The following is a 15,069-nucleotide window of genomic DNA, read 5'->3' on the forward strand; positions in this document are numbered from 1 at the left end:
AGATTAGGGGACCTTTGTTTCTGGTTATGATGTAGAAAGTCAAAAGAAGCTATCTGCCACTCTTGCCCAAAAAACCAAACCAAGAAGAATCAGTGGGACAGGAGAAATCTACTTTAGAGGGCAGGGAGAAACCCTTTAAACTTATAAGAAAATTGTAATGGCTATGTGTGAGATAATGTGAAAAATTAGAATATCAAGGAGTTCTATCCACAGAGCAAATCTGTATCCACTTATCAACTTTTTAATGTAGGTTTTCACCAAGTTCATGGGTGCTTATGTTAAACGTTGGGATTAGATAGCTTAGAGAGATCCTCACAAAGTATGAGGGGTCTTTCCAAAGTGCAAGGCAGCTGATGTCTAAAGGTGGAGGAGAGACCAGGAGAGAAGAGAGAAAAGCGTCTCAGGCACTATGGGATTTTAATGACCAAAGATTAGGGGAGGGGCAGGCACACCTTGCTTTCAGATTTCAGAGGAACAGAAATTTGAGGACAGGTACAGAGAGCAAAGAGAGATCATCACGGATCTTTGCAGCCAAGGCAGAGGGAGATCTCCTATGGTTTGTTGGAAAAACTGGCAGCTTTGTGTATAACATAAAGAAATCTGTGGACTCTCAAATTCTCACATTCTAGAACCTGCTGAAGGGGAAAAACTTAACTCTCTCTCAAAACATTCGAAACCAGTGGGAAACTGAATCAAACTAAAACTGAAACAAAGCTCAGACCCAGACTGACACCTATCAGATAGAGTTAGTCCTCTAGTCTTGACACCTGACAAGGGCATGACACTTCTTAGGAGTATTATTTATTTCCCTTTATAGTGTCCTTTTATATAAAGTATCTGTTAGGCAATACAATTTGTAGGAACTTTGAGATGAAAATAAATGTTACCCATAGTAAAGAGAAGAAAGAGTCAATAGAAACACACTTAGAGATAGTGTAGACAGGAATTTTAAAATAATAATAAATACACTTAAAGGATGTAGTGGAAAAGGTAAACATTGTAGGAAAACAGAGAGTTTTAGTATAGAAATAGAAACTATGAAAAAAAAGTAAAAGAAATGCTAGTGAGATTTTGCTTCTGATCAAGATGGAGTAATCATGACTAGATTAACTCTTCTGTGTGAAACAAATGAAAAAAAATCAAACCATAGCAAACAATGATTTCTAAGACAATGGACATTAAACAACAAAGAGCAATGATGCCTCAGGCACAGATAATAAAATTGATGAATCCTACAGATGTTCCAGTTTATTGCCTTGTAATAGATTCCAGGCTGTGATACACAGAAAGAGACCCAGCTGCAGCCCAGAAGACTCCTGAGTTGAAGAGATGGAGTGGAAAGTTCTGGGATACCAACGTGGCTAGAGTGTGTAGGACAGAATACTAGAGAGGGAAATTGAAAAAAGAAATAACTCTGGAGAGCTACAGAGAGTCTCCATTAAGTATTGAGGAGAATATTGGTCAGTGCATGTCTGTGCATTCTCCCGAGGCTTGGAGGAAAAAAAACACCCCAAAATATTAGAAGGAATAGTAGCTGGTGCTCATATAGGGATAAAAATGATGTTTTCCCCCAACAGCCTAGAGAAGAAAACCTTAGACATCACACTTGGTAGTGTACTTATATATTAGTGAGCTTGGGCTATGATAACAAAATACCACAGACTGATTGGTTTAAACAACAGAAATGTATATTCTCACAGTTCTGGAAGCTGGAAAGTCCAAGATTCAGGTTCTGGCAGGGCTGAGTTTCTAATGAGGGCTCTTCTCTTGGCTTCTAGACAGGCACCTTCTTGCTGTGTCCTCATATGACACCAACCTCTGGTGTCTCTTCCTTTTTTATAAGCAGAAGTTCTGTTGGATCAGGGCTCTACTTTTATGACCTTATTTAACAGTAACATGGGTGTAAGCACTTTGCCATATGAATTTGGGGGAGACACAAGTCAGTCCATAGCAAACCATAAGAGTCTTGTCTCAGAAGTGGGTAATAAGCAGGTCTGGTTCTGAGTAACAAAATTTAGAAGTGAGACCTGAGAAGTTCAAACAGTTTCTGAGTAACATAGTTGTATACTAGAAGTAAGATCAGGAATATTACAGAAGTACAAAACTGTACAGAACTCAATGAGGTAAAATTCATAGTTCTCGCAATGAAAAATTACCAGGCATGTACAAAAGCAGAAAAGTATAACACATAGTGAAGAGATAAATCAATCAATCAAAACTGACCAGAACAGATACAAGTGTTACAACTAGCAGAAAATGACATTAAAACAGTCATTTCATCTGTATTTCATAGATGAAAAATAAAGTAGAGGCATAGAAAGTATTAAAAAGATCTGAAATCAGCTTTTAGAGATGAAAACTACAATGTCTGTGATGAAAATATGTAGGGTGATATTAACAACGGTTTAGATATGTCAGAAGAAAAGTTAGCAGGCTTGAGGACATGCTACTAGAAATCATCCAAAATGGAATACAAAGAGATAAAATAATTTAAAATTAACAGTGCACCAGTGAGTGGTAGGAAACTAGCAAGAAAACTAAGATAGTTGTAATTGTAGTATGTGAAGAGGAAGAGAAAATAAGGAACAGAAAAAATATTTTTAAAAATAATGTCAAAAAATTTCCAAGTTGGATAAAAGCTATAAACTCACAGATCCAAGAAACTCAACAAACTCTAAGAACAAAAAAAACTTAAGGGAAACTACAAATAACATCCTAATTAAATTGCATAAAACCAAGGAAATCTGAAAAGCAGGCAGAAAAAAAAAAGACAGAAGTTAGATACAGAGAACAGTGGTAAAGATGACAGTAGATTTCTTGTCAGAAACAATGCAAGTGGGATGAAACTGGAGTGACACCTTTAATTTATAGAAAAGAAAAACAAAACAATCTAAAATTCTATATCCAGTGAGAAAAATCATTCAAATGTAACCGTAAAGACATTTTCATACTTACAAAGCTAAAAGAATTTAGTTCTTTTAGTTATCACCTCCAGACTTACATTACAAGATATTAAAGATTACTATATATATAATACAGACCAAACAAAAATTATACCAGAGGGAAATATGTTCTACACAAAGGAATGAAAAATACTGGAAATGGTAAATACATAGGAAATATAAAATGTTTTTCTTTTTATTTAAATCTCATTAAAAGATACTGTACTGTTTAATGGAAATAATAAGATGAGATTTTTGACATATGGATGTAACATACATGACAATAGTATAAAGGCCAGTAGGGAAGGAAATAAAACACACTATTGTAAGTATACTATACATGAAGTGATATAATATTGCTTGAAGGTATACTATGATAAGTTAGAGATGTATACCAACACCCTAAGGCAATCTTTAAAATAACAAGACATTTGTGATGGCATTTAGGGTGCACCGAGATAATTCAGGATAATCTCCTTATTTCAAGTTTCTTAACCTAATTGCATCTGCAAAGATCCTTTTTCCAAATAAGGTAATATTCCCAGGTTCCAGTCATGATGATGTGGATATATCTTTGGGGCCACCATTCAGCCCATAACAGCAAGGTTCCCTCATTTGGAGAAAAATCTGCTTATGAACACAGATTTTGAGTTGAATTCAGTTCTTTGTGGCTGTAAAATTGAAGGCTTTTATTTCTTGATGACTATTGAATAGAGGCTTTTATGACCTCCTAGAGGCTACCCACAGTTACTGACCATCTGGGGTTCCCCAAAAGGGCCATTTTCTTCTTCTTCCTCCTCTCCTTCTTCTCCTTCTCCTCCTCCTCCTCCTCCTCCTCCTCCTTCTTCTTCCTCCTCCTCCTCCTCTTCTTCTTCTTCTTCCTCTTCTTCTTCTTCTTTTTTCTTCTTCTTCTTCTTTTTTTTTTTTTTTTTGAGACAGAGTCTCACTTCTTCACCCAGGCTGGAGTGCAGTGGTACAATCTTGGCTCACTGCAACCTCTGCATCCTGGATTCAAGCAATTCTCATGCCTCAGCCTCCCAAGTAGCTAGGATTACAGGCACACACCACCATGCATGGCTAATTTTTGTATTTTTAGTAGAGGCAAGATTTCACCATGTTGGCCAGGCTGGTCTCAAAATCCTGACCTCAGGCGATCCACCCACCTCAGCCTCCCAAAGTGCTGGGATTACAGACATGAGCCACTGTGCCCTGTCCATTTTCTTCTTTAAAGCCAAACAGGTAATGAAAGACTCCAGCAAGACAAGTGTTAAACTCATATGGAAGGCAATCATACACATGCAATCACATATAGGGCCCAATCACCCATTGCCTTTGCCATGTTCAATTGGCTAGAAGCAAGTCCCACTTTCTACCTACCTTCAAGGGGCAGGAATTATGCAAGGGCATGGATACCAACTGGTGGTGGTTGTAGTCTGTCCTCTGGTCCTCAATGATCCATGTCTCTCCTACATGCAAAATACTTTTACCCCCCAACCAAGATCCCCAAGAATATAATCTAATAACAGCATTTGCTTTAAGACCAGAGTTTTATTATCTAAATCAGGCCAGGTGTGGGTGGGACTCCATGGATGCATAGTTCCTCTCAACTGATGAAACTGTAAATGAACGAGACAAATTATCTTCCCCCAACATCCAAGATACAATTCTGAGGGGGTATAGGAAATAAGCTACAGACATTTTTCTTTAAAAAGGGGGAAATGGAAGATAAAAAGGAATCATTGATCCATAATAATTGTAAAATATAACTGAGAAAATGTTCAGATTTCTTTAATTAAATTTCAAACTTTGGGAATAATTCTCCACGGCTCTAGAATCTGCTTCCTGGGATCTTAGTTCTACCATCTGAGTCATTTTTCCTTTTCTCAATGAAAGTCAGTCATGTTTTGAGTTATTTTATCCATCTGCTTCCTTCTAGTAGAATTGGAGTTACAAGGGTCTCTTTTCATTTGATCCTATCTCTGTCCCTCTTAGTCCAAGCTGGCAGTGTTTCTTCTGAAAGAATTTTCTCAAGAACTTAGTAGGCCTTCCATGAATTTCCTTGCGGTTTACTCCATTAGACACATCTTCACCCACAGATCTTTTTTTAGAAAAGTCCTTCTCTACCTTGGGCTTCTGCCGAGGTTGCTGAGGGACAATGCATTTCATTCTCCTAGCGGCCCTGTGGTTTGATTGAGAAGATCTGTGAGACACACCCTTAATCTTTTGAAAGGACCATTTGTGTGGCAGAATCCTCTGGCCTTTTGCTCTTTCTGAGATTTTAGTAAAAGATCGTATAGTCATAGCCTTGGCTTTTTCTCGTGTGTGTGGTTTTCTGAGAGTGCTTAGAAGCTGTCTCTCCGTTTTAGCACATTTTGCCATTTGGAAAGGCTGAGAATTTTCAAAATCAAGTCTTGCTTCCTATTAGGAACATCATTTATTATCATTTTATCAAGTAGTATGCACTGTATGTAGTTGCATGTACTAAGACTGGCACTGCGGTAGGTCTGTTTACACCAGCATCCTCACAAACACATGAGTAATGCATTGTGCTATGATGTTACAATGACTACAGTGTCACCAGGTGATAGGAAATTTTCAGCTTTATTATAATCTTATGACCACTATCATATTTTGGTTGATCATTGACTAAAAAGTTATGTGGCACATGACTATACAAATTGGAATTCATAAAGGAAAAGACAGAGAATGGTGCGTAATTACTATTTGAAGAGATACAGCAGAAATGTTTGAAAACTGATAAAAGACATTGTATTAGTCCATTTTCATACTCCTATGAAGAAGTACCCAAGACTGTATAATTCATAAAGAAAAAGAGCTTTAATGAACTCACTTTTCCATATGGCTGGGGAGGCCTCAAAATCATGGCAGAAGGCAAAAGAGGAGCAAAGGCATGTCTTACATGGCAGCAGGCAAGAGAGTGTGTGCAGGGGAACTGTCTTTTATAAAACCATCAGGTCTTGTGAGACTTACTATCACGAGAGCAGCATGGGAAAAACCCACCCCCATTTCAGCTTTAACCCTGGTATCAGTCCATTTCAGTTTTAACCCTAATTTCAGCCTTTTCTGACTGTGTCCTTAGGCAAGTTATCTCTGTTCCTCAGTGTCTTCATCTGTAAAATGAGGGATAAGATAATACCTACCTTATAGAATGATTTTGTGGATTAGTCTCTCTAGCACTTAGAATAGTGCCTGGTACATTGTAAGTGCTCTGTTATTAGCTATTAGCATGTGATTATACACAATACCTACATCATAATAAGCATTCGAAAATGGATAGTGATTATTACATCATTGTAGTGCCCAATATAAAAGAAACTCTTGTGTTATTTAGGATATGTATGTAATGCATACAGATATGTTGTAGCAGATAGACCCAAATATGCAACGGCTTGAAGAAGTTTGCTTTTTGTTCATGTAACCGTCCAGATAAATGAAGACTTGTGTATGCACAAAAACCCTGTGCATGAATGTTTACAGCAGCTTTATTTATAATGGCCCTAAACTGGAAACAACTAAGATAACTTTCCATGATAAGTAGTTAAACAAACTGTGGTACATCCATACCATGTCTTGCTATGCAATAATAAAAAGGAGTGAACTGTTGATTTGTATGGTAACTTGGTTGAATTTATATATAATTATTTTGAGTGAAAAAGGCAGTCCCCCAAAGATTCTATTCAGTATGATTTCATTTATATAACATTCTTGAAATGACAAAATTATAAAAATGAAGAACTGATTGGTGGTAAGGGAAACTGAGGAAGGGATACTCTGGATCTCTTTATATTATTTTTTACAACTGTGTGTGAATCTACAATTATCTCCAAATAAAAAGTTTTTTAGATCTCCTGATTTATTTCCTAAAACATAAATAAGCATGGAAAACATACCTTATATTTTAACTTCCACTTGATTTTAAAAGACAATGCAAAACTCTTTCCTGCGAAAAATTTTTCTCCCTGTAAAGCCTATCCTCACTGGAAATGTTACCAGTTGAGGGTAGTTGTTCAGGTTCTTGGCATTTTTAACAAAGAATTGGACAAAACGCACACACAAAGCAAGGCAGCTAAAGCAGGGGTTTATTTTAAACGAAAGCACAGCCCACAGGGTGGGAGCAGGATCAAGCAAGGGGCTCAAGAGCCTCAGTTACAGCTTTTGCTGGGATTTAAATACCTTCTAGAGGTTTCCATTGGTTCACTCTATGCAAATGAAGTAGTGGCCCACAACCAGTCTGATTGGTTGTGGGAGGGGACCAATCAGGTACTTTCATTTTCCAACTGACACACAGAAAAAGGCAGAGTTGAAGAGGGAGTAGCCTCTGCTATCCAGTCAGTGTGAATCAGCCTTAGATTCCCTGTCTCCAGACCCTATTTTCCTCACTTTCTCTCCTACCTGCTGCCCTCCATAGTTGCATGGGTCCTTCTTGTGATACCTCTTCCCCTCATACCTACCCTTGACACTCATTTTAACCAGGTTCTTCTGCCTCTTTTAAGAATAATCCTTCATTCAAAATATAATCATTGAGCACCTGTATTGTGCCTGGCATTGTAATTCAGTGGTTAACAAGTCAGTCCTTACCTTCACCCCATTGTCATCTTCCTTATCTCATACTTTATATTTTCCTTAATATAGACCTTGTTTTTTTGTTTTGTTTTTGAGACAGAGTCTTGCTCTGTCACCCAGGCTGGAGTGCAGTGGTGTGATCTCTGCTCACTGCAACCTCCACCTCCTGGTTCAAGTGATTCTCCTGCCTCAGCCTCCCAAGTAGCTGGGATTACAGGCGTGTCCCACCATGCTCAGCTAATGTTTGTATTTTTAGTACAGATGGGGTTTCTCCATGTTGGCCAGGCTGATCTTGAACTCCTGACCTCAGGTGATCCGCCCACTTTGGCCTCCCAAAGTGCTGGAATTACAGGTGTGAGCCACCACGCCTGGTCCCCTTGTATTTTTTGAATGCTTTCTGCAAGCAAGGCATTATGAATCACGTTCACTGACCTTCTGCAGGCAACAGTATCTCATCCTTATTGTATAGACAAAGGAACATGGGCCTAGGAATGGTAAGGGTGCCCCAATTCACACAGGAACTGCCTACTATTGTGACGCCTGTATGTCTCCTGGCTCTGGTCACTGCTGTTCTGGACTTTGACCTAGGAGGCCTCAGTGAGCTTTCCCACACCCATTAGGTTAGACGTAAGTCTAACTCAGTTCTTGACCTCGCATCTCCTTTGCTACAACTGCTGCTGCTCGAACCTGAACCCCGTGTGGGTGATTCCAGTCTCACCACTTGACTTTAACTTCAGACTCATCCTTTCACCTGAAGGTTTGGCGTATTGTTCTAAATCATCAGCCAGCACCCGAAGAAAACATTTGTAAGCTGGCATGAGGACTGTTCTCACCAGTCTTCGCAAATCCATCATGTAGGAAAATTGGGAAAAAAATCATAGCCCTCTGCACATCAATTCCATATTGACAACAGTGAATATAATGTCCCTGACTCTACTGTCTCCACTGCTCACCTGCCAGCATCATCATTCTTTCCTTCCCCTCTCTGAGAAAATAATCACCCTTCACTCCATCTCCCATTGAATCCTCTGAGATAATTACCATTCATCACTCCATCTCCCACTGAATCCTCTGAGATAATTACTATTCATCTCTCTCTCTCTTTTTTTTTGGAGACAGAGTCTCGCTCTGTTGCCCAGGCTGCAGATTCAAGCAGTTCTCATGCCTCAGCCTCCCAAGTAGCTGGGATTACAGGTGCACGCCACCACCGCCGGCTAATTTTTGTAATTTTAGTGGAGATGAGGCTTCACCATGTTGGCCAGGCTGGTCTCAAACTCTTGACCTCAGATGATCTGCCCCATCTGCCTCCCAAAATGCTGGGATTACAGGCGTGAGCCACCATGCCTGGCTACTATTCATATCTTTATTTAACATATAAAGAAGCAGGTTCAGAGAGATGATATCTTGCTGCACTAAGATATCTGCAGAAAAATGGCATTCCTTGACCCACTGCAGTGCCGAGCTCTATGCTAGGCAGCACCTTGACTCTGCTTAGCCTTGTGAACTAGAGGATCAGCAGGAAAGATTGCTGAGCAATTTGTATGCAATTGTTAACTGAAAAACCCTTATGATAGCTGCTAGCTAATGTTAATAGGTAATGATTATATCAGAGAAACAGAGCACAATATTTAAAAGCTTGCCGTTACTGGGTATACATCCAAAGGAATATAAATCATTCTATTATAAAGACACAGGCACACCTATGCTTATTGCAGCACTATTCACAGTAGCAAAGACATGGAGTCAATCCAAATGCCCATCAATGATAGACTGGATAAAGAAAACGTGGTACATATACACCATGGAATGCTGTGCAGCCATAAAAAGGAACGAGATCTTGTTCTTTGCAGGGACATGGGTGAACTGGAAGCCATCATCCTCAGCAAACTAACAGGAACAGAAAACCAAACACCACATGTTCTCATTCATAAGTGGGAGCTGAACAATGAGAACACATGGACACAGGGAGGGTAACATGGTGAGGGAGGGGATGGGAGACTATCAGGATAAATAGCTAATGCATGTGGGGCTTAATACCTAGGTTGATAGGTGCAGCAAACCAACATGGCACACATTTAACTATGTAACATACCTGCATCTTCTGCACATGTATCCCAGAACTTAAAATAAAGATAAACAAAATATGTGTATGTTTTAAATATACAAATATTTATGTTTAAATAAATAAATATGCATATATTTTCATAATACATACATTTAAAAGCTTGGGCTCTGGGCTCCAGTCAAGCACATTTTAATGCCTACTCCACTGCCGCAGTTCTATGATGTTTAGCAGGCTGCTTAGCTTTTCTGATCTCAGCCTCCTGCTCTGCAAAATAGGGTTAACAATAGCACCCACCTCCAAAAGTGGAATAAGAGATTTATATTTGGATTTAAGTCTACCATTCCTTTAGTTTGTGGAGTGTTTCCTTGTTGAGTTTTTTGAAAGGTCAAAAATGGATCATTTAGTTTTCACAAGCATTCTCAAAACCCTAAGTAGCTTTTAATCACACTCCTTTTAACGAGTCTCCTTTCCAGACTAAACTGTCCTAATCTTGGAAATCTTGCTTCCTTTGGAGCTGGAATCACATGTACCGAAGTAGAAACAAAAACACCCTCTTCAGCATTTATGAGGGAAAGTCCTGCAAAGGGCTCATTCGCAGCAGTCTTTCCTGTGGAAAGACTGAAAAATTAAAGCAGAGAAGTTCAAAGATGGGGCTGCAGAATAAAAACAAAATCCCTTAAAATTACACTGATGGTTCTTCCAGATAAGCAGGTAATTCTTCGAGATAATTTGGAGAGAATTCAACAGTGTTTATTGCAGGTTCACTTAAGAGAGCTAAACATTTAGCTCTAAAAGCCATTTCAAAGCGAAACTCTAAACAGTATTTTAGAATAAGAAGAAATTATATGCACACTCTTGCCTCCCAGGGGTTTTGAAGAGTTAATGAGGGAAATAGACGCTCTGGGGAGAAAATTGCCTGAAGAATTACAGGAAATATAAGAAATTCACCATAAATAGGACAGGCTGACACGGTATAATGTCCATTAAACTCCTTTTTAGTAGACAATAAATAAATACCTGTAAGTAGAGTGACTTCCTGTTCAATGATAATAATAGTGAACGTTCTAGGAGGCATGGCTGAGAGGAACTAGGATTGCTGCAAAAATTAAAAACTAGTTCAAGCACTTATCACCTTTTTTTCCTTCTTTGACAGAAAGTGTCCAAGAAGCATTAGTATTCACTTGAAAAAGAATATCTTAATAATTTCTTCAGGAGCAAGTCAGACTGTTTTATGTGCTGGAAAAATGACACATAAAATAACAGTTTGCTATTGCAATACATCACAGTGAGTGTCCTTAATGGGGAAAAAAGCCACATTATTCTCCAATGAGGTTAGAAATATGAAATGTTCAGCATTCTTAATAAGGATGAACAGACAATGAGTGAAAACAAGGCCTTTTAATAAAATGTGCTTATGTTATTCTAAACCTTCATGTGAACTCTTTTGGAAAAGATGGAAAAAAGTGTTGAGCTTCTCCCTCTGAACCACTCTGGGAAAATCTCCCCCATTAATAACTTTCTTACATCCCTCAAAGTCCTCCCTCAAAGACTGTTTCGAGATTGCCACCTCTCCATCTCACTTTTGTAGTGATGTTTCTCAGAAAACCATGTCCCTCTAAAGATGGTTGAACATTGTAGTTCCATGCATACTCTTTTTACCAAGAGCAGTTATGTGTCCCAGCATGGGTTAAAGTCGTGCACTCAAAGACCTGAAGCTCTACTGCCTTTGAAGTCAGAAGTTCTGGATTCAATATAGCATAGTCCTGAACACCCAGATGTTTGAATCAAAGAGATCTGGACTTGAATCCTGCCTCAATCCTTCCTAGCTAAACAGCTTTAGCTGAGTTACTCAGCTTCTCTGATCTCCAGCTTTCTCCCTGTACAATGGGAAAAGTGAAGCTTACATACCAAGATGATTGTGATGGATAAATGAGATTATTGGTCTAAAACACCTCTCTTGATTTGTTAAGGAACTAAAGGTAGATCTACTATTCAATCCAGTAATCCCACTACTGAATATCTACCCAAAAGAAAAGAAGTCATATAAAAAGACACCGGCACCCATATGTTTATGGCAGCACAGTTCACAATTGCAAAGACATAGAACCAATCTAAGTACCAATTGACCAATAAGTAGATAAAGAAAATGTGGTATATCTACACCATGGAATACTACTCACCCATAAAAAGAGAATAAAACAATGTCTTTTGCAGCAACTTGGATGAACCTGGAGGCCATGATCCTTACTACTATTCAATCCAGTAATCCCACTACTAAATATCTACCCAAAGGAAAAGAAGTCATATAAAAAAACACCGGCACCCATATGTTTACGGCAGCACAGTTCACAATTGCAAAGATATAGAACCAATCTAAGTGCCAATTGATCAATAAGTAAAGAAAATGTGGTATATCTACACCATGATATACCACTCAGCCATAAAAAGAGAATAAAATAATGTCCTTTGCAGCAACTTGGATGAACGTGGAGGCCATGATCCTAAGCGAAGTAACTCAGGAATACAAAACCACATACTGCAGGTACTCACTTACAAATGGGAGCTACGCTATGGGTATGCAAAGGCATACAGATTGGTATAATGAACACCAGAGACACAGAAGCAAGAAGGGTTGTGGGGGTGAGGTATGAAACACTACAATTGGGTACAACGTACACTACTTGAGTGATGGGTGCACTAAAATCTCAGGCTTCACCACTGTACAATTCATTCATCTAACCAAAAACCACTTGTACCCCCAAATGTTATCGAAGTAAAACCTATTAAGTTTTTTAAAAAGCTTCATTCCTGGTATCCATTTCATTGTTGATATGGTTGTTGTCAACATGCCAGCCCAGAGCACTGAGTCTATTGAGGTGCTGCAAAGACCATATTGGCCTTGAGCAATAGGTTTAGTGGCAATGTTGTACTAGAGCTAGCGTTTTCTCCTGGAAGCGGAAGTTCTTCTTTTCCAGTGCCAGACCTACTTGTTCCTTATTTACTGACCACTCATATATGAAAGTCTTCCTGTAATAGTCCTTGTTTTGAAACCTCTCCAGGTTCAACTTGCCAATGATGGCCGCTGAATATATGAGGACCCTAAGACATCAAGGCTCTAGGGTTTGTTTTAATTATATACTTGACAGATTTTCAGAAAGGCACACTTAATATATATGTCTAGAAATTTAGAATGTTACAATATGAGATGCCTCTTCTTTTTTAAGTGCCTGTTAGATTTCTTCAACGGTTTTAAAAAATAGGCCTGGTTGACATAAAGCATTCTTCTATCTAAGTGTTATGCTCAGTTGTATGAATGATGGTTTAGAACCGTATTCTCTCTCTGTGGAAAGAATACTGGGGGTCCTGGCTCCACACTTCACTAGATGGGAAAATACTCCTCTTGTATTTATGGTGGTTTTTCTTTCCACTTGATTAAGTAAGAAGAAAGTGTAATTAAGAAGGTGCTTCTTGAAGCAATGTCAATTTGGGAACAAGATTCTCAGGAATGAAAAATTTGTGACTGTTCTCAGCGTGAAAGGTAGAGAGAAGATTACTTGATCATTATGTGCTTATTTGAAAGTCCCTTTCCTCCCATGCCTCAGCATCTCACTTTGTTATGATGCAGACTGAATGCATGGAATCTCTGTTTTTTAAAAAAGACAGAGTTGTATTGTTAAAGGAATAATATTGCCTGGGAAAAAGTTCAGTACTGAATGGTTACTCTATAAAGAGATTAAAAAAGAAAATCAAGGGAAGGTGAGGAAGGCAACAGGTGGCTTCCAACCTCGTGGGGTCTACTAGCATTATTTCATGCCCAGCTCCTGAGCTCAAGCGATCCACCTGCCCTGGACTCCCAATCTGCTGGGATTAGAGACATGAGCCACCACTTCCTGCCCATTCAAACACACTTTTTAAAAATTTCATTCACTAATTTGTAAACATTTACTATGTACTTGCTATTTACAAGGCACTGTGAGGAGTACTCTGACAAGGCCAAAGGTAAAAGAGTTGACAATTCATGTAGCGTAAAGCACCCTTGGATAGTCAAGTAATCTCCTTCATTGAAATGTAACACACCGTCTGATGACAACCAGATCTGCTCGGGGTAGAGCAGGTGTGCATTCAACCTTCACGCTTTCAGCCACTTTCTCATCAGTTGAAACCTTGGAAAAGGCTCTAGAATGGAAAAGAGATGCTCTGCCTGCCTTTCACCACTTTTTAAGAAGCTTTATATGAAGTTCCCAGTGCCAATTCTGTTCATTGATTCTCTTTCTCTAAGACAACAACTGAGGGTTACAGTTCCTGGACACTGGAACATAGAGATGATCTCTCCTGGCACAATCCGTCATCGTTTCTAATATTATTTATTGTTACAATCTAGACTTTTACTTGAGTTTTCTTTTCCTTTTGTTTTTCTTTGTAAGAGGATCTCATTCTTTTCTCAGGCTGAAGTGCAGTGGTGCAATCATAGCTCACTGCAGCCTCAATCTCCTGGGCTCAAGCCATCCTCCCACCTCAGCCTCCTGAGTAGCTGGGACTACAGGCTCATGTCACACGCCTGGCTAAACTTTTATTTTTTCCTTTTTTTTGTAGAGGCAGGTTCTTACTTTGTTGCCCAGGCTGTTCTCAAATTCCTCTCCTCAAGTGATCCTCCTGCTTCGGTCTCCCAAAGCACAGGGATTGCAAGCATGAGTCATTGCACCCAACCTATTTGACTTCTGTGTGGCCTTCTGGTCTCCCTAAGAGATAAATTCTCTAAGAGCAGAAGTTACTTTTTATCCTTCTTTGCATTCAAACAAGTTTCATTAACAATGAATATGTGCAGAAATTATTTCTGCTTGGATGCCCCTCTCAGAGGGACCTAATTTACATGCAGAACAAATATAAGATCATTAGTTGAAGGGCTTATAGGGGCACAATCTTATTTTTGCCCCGTTTTTGATTTTTTCCTTCCCCTCTGGCTCTTATTGAGTTTAGATTAATTTTTCCTGCCCCTTCCTTTTTTCTCTATAAAAACACGTATTCCTTTCTGTGGTGCCTGCCTGAACTCACGCTGTGTGCCTGCAGTAACCCTGTGTATGGAGCAATGGGCACCACAGCCTGCCCCAGGAAGGACAGTGAAGATAGAATGTCTCCCAGTCAGGGAAAGCATCCACAGCCCCGTCCAGAAGCGCCAATGTAGGCTGACTCCTTTGTTCTTTCTCTCTGTACTTTTCAGAGTTTTTCTATTTAAACATAGGGACACAAGTCTACTATGATAACAGGAGGTATTTTAATGCATAAATAGCTTTATCCACGTTGGGAATGCGTTTCCTGTTTTGACTTGTTCTCTAAATATATATATATAATTTTTAAATTATAGGTTTACGTCAGTAGGACAATTTAGTCAAGTATGACTTTCTTCCCCAAACATGTCCCAGTTGCCACACATAAACTATGGAATGTGAGCAGGCTCAGAGAACGCACGAAGGGAGGCAC

The sequence above is a fragment of the Chlorocebus sabaeus genome, chromosome 9, assembly GCF_047675955.1.
Source record: "Chlorocebus sabaeus isolate Y175 chromosome 9, mChlSab1.0.hap1, whole genome shotgun sequence".
Taxonomy (NCBI): domain Eukaryota; kingdom Metazoa; phylum Chordata; class Mammalia; order Primates; family Cercopithecidae; genus Chlorocebus; species Chlorocebus sabaeus.